Source organism: Rutidosis leptorrhynchoides, chromosome 6 (genome assembly GCF_046630445.1).
Source record: "Rutidosis leptorrhynchoides isolate AG116_Rl617_1_P2 chromosome 6, CSIRO_AGI_Rlap_v1, whole genome shotgun sequence".
In the NCBI taxonomy this organism is placed as follows: Eukaryota; Viridiplantae; Streptophyta; class Magnoliopsida; order Asterales; family Asteraceae; genus Rutidosis; species Rutidosis leptorrhynchoides.
In genome coordinates this window covers 100352290-100364144 of record NC_092338.1, presented here as the reverse complement: position 1 = coordinate 100364144, position 11855 = coordinate 100352290, and the positions used below count along the sequence as shown (strand labels likewise).

At 31.0% G+C, this 11855-nt stretch overlaps 1 non-coding gene across 1 annotated transcript; it reads left to right on the top strand.

Annotated features, from left to right (window-relative positions):
- Nucleotides 1-443: 443 nt before the first annotated feature.
- On the top strand, nucleotides 444-550 carry LOC139856618 (small nucleolar RNA R71). The gene has a single exon (XR_011762088.1). It is a non-coding gene; the product is annotated as a small nucleolar RNA R71 (small nucleolar RNA).
- The last annotated feature ends 11305 nt before the right edge of the window (nucleotides 551-11855 follow it).

Sequence of the window (11855 nt, the reverse complement as noted above, 5' to 3'; positions counted from 1 at the left end):
TGTAGTTTGGTCTTGGCGGTTGATAATTATTTTGATAATTATTTCCAGGCCTTTGGTTCATCTATGAAACATTCTCTCTTTGTTCCATTGTTTGTTCAATACTGAGACAATCTTTTGTCAAATGTGGTCCTCCACACTGCTCACAACTAATTCGTATTGCGTGAATATCCTTAGTCATCTTTTCCATTCGTCTCTCGAAAGCATCTAACTTTGCGGTAATGGAATCAAAGTCATGGCTAGAATCGGCTCTAGCCGCTTTAGATGAACGAAGAATATCTTTTTCTTGATGCCACTCATGTGAGTGGGAGGCTGTGTTATCAATAATTTTGTGAGCTTCAGTTGCGGTTTTCTTCATAATGGAACCACCAGCTGCTGTGTCGATGTCTTTTCGTATAGCAACATCGCATCCTTGGTATAATATTTGCACTATTTGATAAGTGTCTAAACCATGTTGAGGACATCCTCTCAACAACTTTCCGAATCTTGTCCATGCCTCATATAATGTTTCATTTGGCTTTTGCGTGAACGTAACAATTTCTCCTTGAAGTCTCACGGCTTTAGATGCCGGAAAGAATCTTTTAAGAAATTTCTCAACTAAAACATCCCATGTGTCAATCGCCCTTTCAGGTAATGATTCTAACCAATCTTTGGCTTCTCCCTTTAAAGTCCAGTTAAATAACATGAGATAGATCTGTTCATCCTCAACTTCTCTGATTTTGAATAGAGTACAAATCCTATTAAAGGTTAGAAGATGTTCGTTTGGATCTTCTTTTGGCGTACCACTAAATTGGCATTGATTAGTTACCATGTGTAGGATTTGTCTTGATTTCATACTCTGGCGCATTAATTTCTGGTTGAGTAATTGCGTGACATTGGCCAGTACGTGTAGCTCTCATTCGATCTTTCATACTTAGAGGTTCCTGATTTTCCATGATTGAATTTGTTAAATTTGAATCACTAGAGGATTCTGATTTAATGGCTTCTTCCTCGACAATCTCCGGATGAGTAATTTGTGGTTCAGGAGGAATGATTAGTGGTTCAGGATCTCTGAATTGTCCTTGAATATCCTCCGGGTTCTCAATTGTGAGGTCGGGTTCAAAAAATGGATTATCGAAAATTTGAATTGGAGTACTTGGTCCACTAGATGATGATTCTAAAGAAAAATCAACGGCGACAATGTTGGCAAGATGTCTTGATCGAGTTACAGGTGGTGAACGTATGAAAGGTGGTGAACGTTTTGCTCGGTGCATTCACTGAATATCCTATTAGTTATAAAGATAAAAAAATTTTATAAAGTTATCAAATTAATAGACTTTTCTGATTTTGCTCACGTTTCGAATAGCCAATAGATGCAGCAGGTAGCCAGGACCCTTTAAATCGGAAGCCCACAACTCGCCACTAACAAATCCAACTATTACTAACAACCTAGAAAATTTTGGATGTCTATCAATTTAACCGCTTAAAATAATTTTTCGTCGAGATTTAAAGAAAATATAGAAAATTCTATGTCCTAAAAACTAGAGCGTAGAAATGAGAAAGAAAGAGAGTGCGTAGAAAAACAAGAGGTCGAAAAACAAAAATAAGAAGGTAAAGCGTCGAAACTTAAAAGCCTAAAAACTAACAATTAAAACTTGCGTCTAAAGGTATTAAACTTAAAAGGAATTCTAAACGGAAACGGCAATAACTTAAAAAGGCACTAAAATCTATAAACTATTAAAGCGATAAGTGACGTCGTAAAATTCTAAAGCGCCTAAGTCTTAATCTAAAGAAAGGGCACTTAAGGGATTTTACGGCAAAGCCTAAAAATCTAGAAATATAAGATTAACTACGGCAAAAACTAATTTAAAACTAATTACGAAGGATAAATTATACAATTATTACGAATAAACGATAAAAAAATGAAATATAAAAATAAAACTTAAAGTTATAAAAATACAATTTTAAAAAAAAGTATTATTTTTATATTATTATTTATTAATACAAATTTAATTAAAACTTAAAAACTAATTAAAATAACTAAACTAATTAAAACTAGTTAATAATAATAATAATTAAATCTAACCCTAAATGATTTAATAATAATTAATAATATTACCCTAATACCGTAATTAATGCTACTAGGTTGTCAGTCACAGCAGCTCATGCGATCGCATGAGTTGTAGTGCTTCTGTCTATGCGATCGCATGGAGATGCAGACTCAGAATATTGCAGTCCAAAATTTTGCAGGTTCAACAGTTTTTATTATTATTATTTTTTTATTTATATAAAGTATTATATAATAAAACTTATATATAAAAAAAATATTACTTATTAGTTTTTAAAACTTTTAACAAAAGAAATAAAAAATATAAACTTTTAAATTTAAAAAAACTTAAAAATATAGATATATATTTTTCTTTTTCTTCTTTTTATATTTTTGTTTTTAATATTTAAAACTTATGTAAATATATTTTTACAAAAATAGCTTAAAAACTAAATTTTTTTATTATAGCCTTCTATGGGGTCCCCGGCAGCGGCGCCAAAAATACTTGATGTGTACGAGGTGTAGTACGAAATAGATTATATTTTACTACGAAATACTATTAAATGCGATACAATTTTACACAAGTTATTTATTTATTTATTGAATGGATATACCTAAACCTTGTTACAACACTTATAGGCAGTGTACCTAATCGTAGAGTAGTGTAGTTTTTAGTAAGTCAGGTTCGTTCCACAGGGATACAGCTGAGTTTAACGCTATATTTTTAAACACTATATTTGTATATATATATATATATATATATATATATATATATATATATATATATATATATATATATATATATATATATATAAGTATTATTATTATTATTATAAAAGGGGGGTTTTACCATTTAGTGACCGGTTTGTCGATTTTATGTCTTAAGTCACAATTAAAACCTAATGTAAAATATTAAATATAAATATAACTTAATTTAAAGCGTAAAGTAAATGACGATAAATAAAAGTTCGATAATTAAAAGTGCTATAATTTAAAGTACGATAAATAAAATGACGATAAATAAAAGTACGATGAGATATAAATTAAGAGAATTATGCTTATTGAAACTTCCGTAATCAAGATGTTTGACGTATTGATTTTAATTTATTACCAAGGATTAATTGTCCTTTGTCCTGGATTATTTGATATGTCCATCTAGTTTTGTCAATAATAGTCCATCGGTCATAATTATAAAGTGCGAGAGTCTTCTTCAAATTACCCTTATATCCGAAGTCAAATATTCTAACTAATTAGGGACTTAAATTGTAACAAGGTCTTAATACTTTGTTTAATGATTACACTAGGTTATCGACTGCGTGTAATCCAAGGTTTTAATACTTTGTTAACAATTACACCAAAATACCCTTGAATGTAATCCACCCTTGTTTTAATGAGTCCAGTGACTATCAATCCATCCCCGTGTCCGGTCAAATGAATAATTATTGGTATTTATAGATATCCCGTCCACCGTACCCAGTCAAGCGTATGTGGTTAAATATAAATATGTCAAATTATAAATCTCTATATTAAATCAACGAGATATCATTTAATTAATATAAAGCCCATTAATAGCCCATCGTCTAATTTCCACAAGTGTCGGTCTTTTGTCCAAACCCCAATTATGGTCCAAAGCCCAATAACCTCGTCTTTAGTATTTAGTCCAACATCACAATTACTTCGGCTTAAATAAGCATAATAATAACTTAGCTACGAGACGTTAATTTAAAAAGGTTGAACATAACTTACAATGAGTATTAATTGCGTAGTGTTACACGGACAGAATTTCGACTTACAAACTTAAAACATTCGCCACTATAACCTTATTATTATTAACTTAATATTAAAATTATAATTAAAATATAAATATAAATATAAATATAAACTGAGAGAAGAGATTGAAGATGGTGTGTTCCTCTCGTCCAATTTCGTGGCCTTTTATAGACCTGGCCTGAACTTTATGCCCATGCGATCGCATGGAAAAATAGCTTCCAGGCCATGTGATCGCATGGCCGCCATTCACTGGTCACCATGCATTAAAAACGTGGGCTGCTCGGATTTTATATAATATATAATATAATATATATAATTATATATATATTATATTATATTCTTGTGCAATGTTGACTTGTAATTTTAAGCCCATTGTGTCGCGCATTGATAGTCGGTTTATGTCTCGGTTCCGAATTTTCGAACGTCCTTTCGTACGATTTAATATCTTGTACTTTGCGTTTCGCGGCTTGTACTCTTGTAACTTTTAGACGTTTCTCAGCAATAATTTGAACCACTTGGATTGTACTCTGTACTTTTTAGCGTTTTGGTCGTTTGCGTCTTCAAATCGTCAAATCTGTCTTTTGTCTTCACCTTTTAATATTTAAACGAATATCACTTGTAAATAGAACAATTGCAACTAAAAGCTTGTCTTTCTTGAAGGGTAATGCTATGAAATATGTGTTCGTTTTTAGCATTATCAATGCTTAATACACCTAGAAGTAGGGGTGTTCATAATATCCGTATCCGAATCCGCCATCCGAAAAATCCGAAAAATCCGATCCGAAACTATCCAAAAAATCGGATATCCGAATTTTCGGATATCCGGTTTTTCGGATTCGGATATCGGATGACAACTTTCAAAATTTTCGGATATTCGGATATCCGATATCCAAATTAATTAAACTTAATTTCAATATATATTTGTATTTTATATTCTATATATTAATATATTATACTTTTATAATTCATTTTTGGGTTTAGCTGCTTAAGAGAGAGAGAGAGAGAGAGAGAGAGAGAGAGAGAGAGAGAGAGAGAGAGAGAGAGAGAGAGAGAGAGATTGACTTCAGAACAAAAAAACCTGAGATCTAAAAATAATATGCATCGCCTCAATCTTCATCCTCTTCGTCTCATCTTGTTCATCTAATTGTTTAAGAGAGATAATCAAGTCCGAAATCCATTGGTGACCTTACTAATATTGTTTTCTCTAGAATGCTTAATTGATTTATTATATAGACAGGTTTGTTGCCTCATATGAGATCTCCGTAATCACTGTGGTTATGCAACAAACTAATATCGATGGCAACATTCATAAAATTGATTCATTTATTTTGGCAAGTGGGTATTGTTACAAATTTTGTATCAATATCAATGGTGAAAATGGGTTTCCATATACTTCGTAAGACAATAGAGGAATTTAATGGATGATTAAAAAAGGGTTTTGAAAACAATAAAAAGTAAGGTTCAGATATTCGGATAATCCGATATCCGAATCTGAAATTTTGGATATCCGATTTTCGGATATCTGAAATTTCGGATTCGAATATCGGATGGTCAAATCCACTAGTATCCTATTAGTTATAAAGATAAAAAAAAATTATAAAGTTATCAAATTAATACACTTTTCTGATTTTGCTCACGTTTCGAATAGCCAATAGATGCAGCAGGTAGCCAGGACTCTTTAAATCGGAAGCCCACAACTCGGCACTAACAAATCCAACTATTACTAACAACCTAGAAAATTTTGGATGTCTATCAATTTAACCGCTTAAAATAATTTTTCGTCGAGATTTAAAGAAAATATAGAAAATTCTATGTCCTAAAAACTAGAGCGTAGAAATGAGAAAGAAAGAGAGTGCGTCGAAAAACAAGAGGTCGAAAAACAAAAATAAGAAGGTAAAGCGTCGAAACTTAAAAGCCTAAACACTAACAATTAAAACTTGCGTCTAAAGGTATTAAACTTAAAAGGAATTCTAAACGGAAACGGCAATAACTTAAAAAGGCACTAAAATCTTTAAACTATTAAAGCGATAAGTGACGTCGTAAAATTCTAAAGCGCCTAAGTCTTGATCTAAAGAAAGAGCACTTATGGGATTTTACGGCAAAGCCTAAAAATCTAGAAATATAAGATTAACTACGGCAAAAACTAATTTAAAACTAATTACGAACGATAAATTATACAATTATTACGAATAAACGATAAAAAATGAAATATAAAAATAAAACTTAAAGTTATAAAAATACAATTTAAAAAAAAGTATTATTTTTATATTATTATTTATTAATACAAATTTAATTAAAACTTAAAAACTAATTAAAATAACTAAACTAATTAAAACTAGTTAATAATAATAATAATTAAATCTAACCCTAAATGATTTAATAATAATTAATAATATTACCCTAATACCGTAATTAATGCTACTAGGTTGTCAGTCACAGCAGCTCATGCGATCGCATGAGTTGTAGTGCTTCTGTCTATGCGATCGCATGGAGATGCAGACTCAGAATATTGCAGTCCAAAATTTTGCAGGTTCAATAGTTTTTATTATTATTTATTTTTTTATTTATATTTATATAAAGTATTATATAATAAAACTTATATATAAAAAAAAATATTACTTATTAGTTTTTAAAACTTTTAACAAAAGAAATAAAAAATATAAACTTTTAAATTTAAAAAAACTTAAAAATATAGATATATATTTTTTTTTCTTGTTTTTATATTTTTGTTTTTAATATTTAAAAATTATGTAAATATATTTTTACAAAAATAGCTTAAAAAGTAAATAAAATTTATTATAGCATTCTATGGCGTCCCCGGCAGCGGCACCAAAAATACTTGATGTGTGCGAGGTGTAGACGAAATAGATTATATTTTACTACGAAATACTATTAAATGCGATACAATTTTACACAAGTTATTTATTTATTTATTGAATGGATATACCTAAACCTTGCTACAACACTTATAGGCAGTGTACCTAATCGTAGAGTAGTGTAGTTTTTAGTAAGTCCGGTTCGTTCCACAGGGATACAGCTGAGTTTAACGCTATATTTTTAAACACTATATATATATATATATATATATATATATATATATATATATATATATATATATATATATATATATATATATATATATATATATATATATATATATATAAGTATTATTATTATTATTATAAAAGGGGGGTTTTACCATTTAGTGACCGGTTTGTCGATTTTATGTCTTAAGTCACAATTAAAACCTAATGTAAAATATTAAATATAAATATAACTTAATTTAAAGCGTAAAGTAAATGACGATAAATAAAAGTGCGATAATTAAAAGTGCTATAATTTAAAGTACGATAAATAAAATGACGATAAATAAAAGTACGATGAGATATAAATTAAGAGAATTATGCTTATTGAAACTTCCGTAATCATGATGTTTGACGTATTGATTTTAATTTATTACCAAGGGTTAATTGTCCTTTGTCCTGGATTATTTGATATGTCCATCTGGTTTTGTCAATATTAGTCCAACGGTCATAATTATAAAGTGCGAGAGTCTTCGTCAAATTACCCTTATATCCGAAGTCAAATATTCCAACTAATTAGGGACTTAAACTGTAACAAGGTCTTAATACTTTGTTTAATGATTACACCAGGTTATCAACTGCTTGTAATCCAAGGTTTTAATACTTTGTTAACAATTACACCAATTACCCTTGAATGTAATCCACCCTTGTTTTAATGAGTCCAGTGACTATTAATCCATCCCCGTGTCCGGTCAAATGAATAATTATTGGTATTTATAGATATCCCGCCCACCGTATCCAGTCAAGCGTATGTGGTTAAATATAAATACGTCAAATTATAAATCTCTATATTAAATCAACGAGATATCATTTAATAAATATAAAGCCCATTAATAGCCCATAGTCTAATTTCTACAAGTGTCGGTCTTTTGTCCAAACCCCAATTATGGTCCAAAGCCCAATAACCTCGTCTTTAATATTTAGTCCAACATCACAATTACTTCGGCTTAAATAAGCATAATAATAACTTAGCTACGAGACATTAATTTAAAAAGGTTGAACATAACTTACAATGAGTATTAATTGCGTAGTGTTACACGGACAGAATTTCGACTTACAAACTTAAAACATTCGCCACTATAACCTTATTATTATTAACTTAATATTAAAATTATAATTAAAATATAAATATAAATATAAACTGAGAGAAGAGATTGAAGATGGTGTATTCCTCTCGTCCAATTTCGTGGCCTTTTATAGACCTGGCCTGAACTTTATGCCCATGCGATCGCATGGAAAAATAGCTTCCAGGCCATGTGATCGCATGGCCGCCATTCACTGGTCACCATGCATTAAAAACGTGGGCTGCTCGGATTTTATATAATATATAATATAATATATATAATTTTATATAATTATATATATATATATATTATATTATATTCTTATGCAATGTTGACTTGTAATTTTAAGCCCAATGTGTCGCGCGTTGATAGTCAGTTTATGTCTCGGTTCCGGATTTTCGAACGTCCTTTCGTACGATTTATTATCTTGTACTTTGCGTTTCGCGGCTTGTACTCTTGTAACTTTTAGACGTTTCTCAGCAATAATTTGAACCACTTGGATTGTACTTTGTACTTTTTAGCATTTTGGTCGTTTGCGTCTTCAAATCGTCAAATCTGTCTTTTGTCTTCACCTTTTAATATTTAAACGAATATCACTTGTAAATAGAACAATTGCAACTAAAAGCTTGTCTTTCTTGAAGGATAATGCTATAAAATATGTGTTCGTTTTTAGCATTATCAATGCTTAATACACCTAGAATTAGGGGTGTTCATAATATCCGTATCCGAATCCGCCATCCGAAAAATTCGAAAATTCGATCCAAAACTATCCGAAAAATCGGATATCCGAATTTTCGGATATCCGAAAATCGGTTCGAAAATTCGGATATCCGATTTTTCGGATTCGGATATCGGATGACAACTTTCAAAATTTTTGGATATTCGGATATCCGATATCCAAATTAATTAAACTTAATTTCAATATATATTTGTATTTTATATTCTATATATTAATATATTATACTTTTATAATTCATTTTTGGGTATAGCTGCTTAAGAGAGAGAGAGAGAGAGAGAGAGAGAGAGAGAGAGAGAGAGAGAGAGAGAGATTGACTTCAGAACAAAAAAACCCGAGATCTAAAAATAATATGCATCGCCTCAATCTTCATCCTCTTCGTCTCATCTTGTTCATCTAATTGTTTAAGAGAGATAATCAAGTCCGAACTCCATTGGTGACCTTACTAATATTGTTTTCTCTAGAATGCTTAACTGATTTATTATATAGATAGGTTTGTTGCCTCATATGAGATCTCCGTAATCACTGTGGTTATGCAACAAACTAATATCGATGGCGACATTCATAAAATTGATTCAGTTATTTTGGCAAGTGGGTATTGTTACAAATTTTGTATCAATATCAATGGTGAAAATGGGTTTCCATATACTTCGTAAGACAATAGAGGAATTTAATGGATGATTAAAAAAGGGTTTTGAAAACAATAAAAAGTAAGGTTCGGATATTTGGATAATCCGATATCCGAATCCGAAATTTTGGATATCCGATTTTCGGATATCCAAAATTTCAGATTCGGATATCGGATGGTCAAATCCACTATCCGAATTTTTGGATATCCGAATTTTCGGATATCCGGTTTTGAACACCCCTACCTAGAAGTTAACACCATTACCCCTTTGATCTTGGACATATGCATGGAGGTTGACATGTGCTAGCTAAAGAGGAAAGTCCAAAGTCTTTGACCATGTCATTGATTTCCTAATAAGGTAAATTTGTCCTTTGACAAACCACTAGCATCCAAACTTTATTTTCCAAATCTTTTAACTTTTGTCTTCATCTTTGATGGAAGTATCTTGCCCATTGGAACCTTGTTAAAACTCCATTGAACTAGTTTGAGAATACTTTGACTAGTTGCACTAATCACAAAGATACATCACTACATTCCAAACCTCATACCCATGTCTTCACCAACTTGTCATTTCTTTGATGAAAGTATCTTGCTCTTTGGAACATTGTTACATCTCAAATGAACTAGTTTGAATCTAGTTGGAACTTAATGATCCTTGTTACAACCTTGATTAGCTTGAACTAATTACATTTACATACATACAATGGTACTTAAAACTAATGGGAGAGCACCTCTTTAATTGGGACTTTAATGACCATTATTAGTATGTTTAAATGACATTATGTAATAGTATAAAAAGATATAACACTTGTGTGTTTAATCTTATTTCAAGTTAAATTGTCATTAAGGTGTTATTAGGTGTGATTAATCAAGATTAACATCTTTTGGTTCAAAACTCTTTTGAAAACAAAGAATGCAACTATTATAAGTGTGTTTAAAAAGGTTTTGTAAATTATAGATGCCTCAAAGTGGTCTATCTTAAAGTGAATTAATTTGATTACGGAGAAAACTGCGGTCGCACCACGGTCTGCCGTGAGGTTGACCGCATATGACAGTTTTGAGAAAAAAGTGCAGTCGTTGATACAGGGCATCCATGGTCAGACACACGGTCGACCGTGGTGCAACCGCATAGCAAATTTACCAAGTTTAATTATTTATGTATTGGTATTTTGCTAGAGATAGTGTAGGCTTATGAGCTCATTTCGTCTTACATATGATTAAGCACTTATCTCTTTTGTGTCATCATCAAAACAAAGTGATTAACTTTTGAATATTATGATTGGAATCGTAACCAACAAGACGCTTTTTAAAAAAACGCTAAATATTTCGGCTATATTTCATACATATATACACACGCATAATAAACAACCCAAAATAATTACAACATATCGATGTTTCCGTCCCCCTTCTTTACACAATTTTTCCAGCGTTATAAACGCGCAGGCCATTACGTATATTAGGTACTAACCATGTGTATCCAAACACAGTCGCAACAACTCGTTTTCAGTTATGTAAATACATAACGTTACGTTAAATATGAATATGCAACCCGAATAACCCCACCGCAATGCGCATGCCGATTATACTCTAGTTATACAACATAATACATCAGTAGCATGAGAGGATCATGTATACATACACAACATATTAGCACTTTACATTAATCAACAAAATAAAATTATTGTTTGATAATAATTTGGAATATAATTTAAAAAGAATATTAAAATAAAATGGATGTGATAATTGTTAAGAGTGTATTTCAATTTTGAATGTTTCTGTAGAATAAAACTAACACTGTAGATTATTGTGTATTATTGATCAATTGTATATAAAGTACATATGAATATACAAAACACTAAATTATAGACGCTCAAACTGAAACATAAATACATGATATAAATATAAACATAAACATAAACATTATCAACATAATAAAACTAAAATTATGGTCAGATTCGTAATTATGCACCTTGTAGTTTTGACTTCGTGACTTTGAGTTGATTTTTTTTTAAATAGAGTAAGAAGTAAGCATATGTTTTTACATTGTTTGATATTTTACGTTACAGGTTCAGTCTCTAACTTTTGATTTGGTGGTGATGCTCAACAATTATAAATGTTAACTTGAACAGACTATAAACCACATTATTATTAAGTTTTCACAGTATATACTTCCGGCAACCACTCCTCCGGCAACTATAAACCACATTCTCCCACATCCGACAGCATCCTTTTCGTCGGCCAGTCTTTCGGCTGTTGATGCTTTGATCGGCATGTCGAAGCCAAATGGCTACTCATGTTCAAAGTCGTGTGATAATCGAGTAACATCCTTTTTGATCTTCAACTTTCCGGAGTCATGGTCTCGAGTAGATTGCCGGAACGTTTTCGAGAAGTACGGTACTCTTAAAGACGTGTTCGTTCCACGAAAGAGATTGTCGAGCGGTCAACGCTTCGGGTATGTTCGTTTTGTCGACATTATTGATGTCGATTCTTTCACAAAAACCTTGAACTCCATACAAGTTAATGGAAGGTGGATTCGCGCATGCAAGGCCTT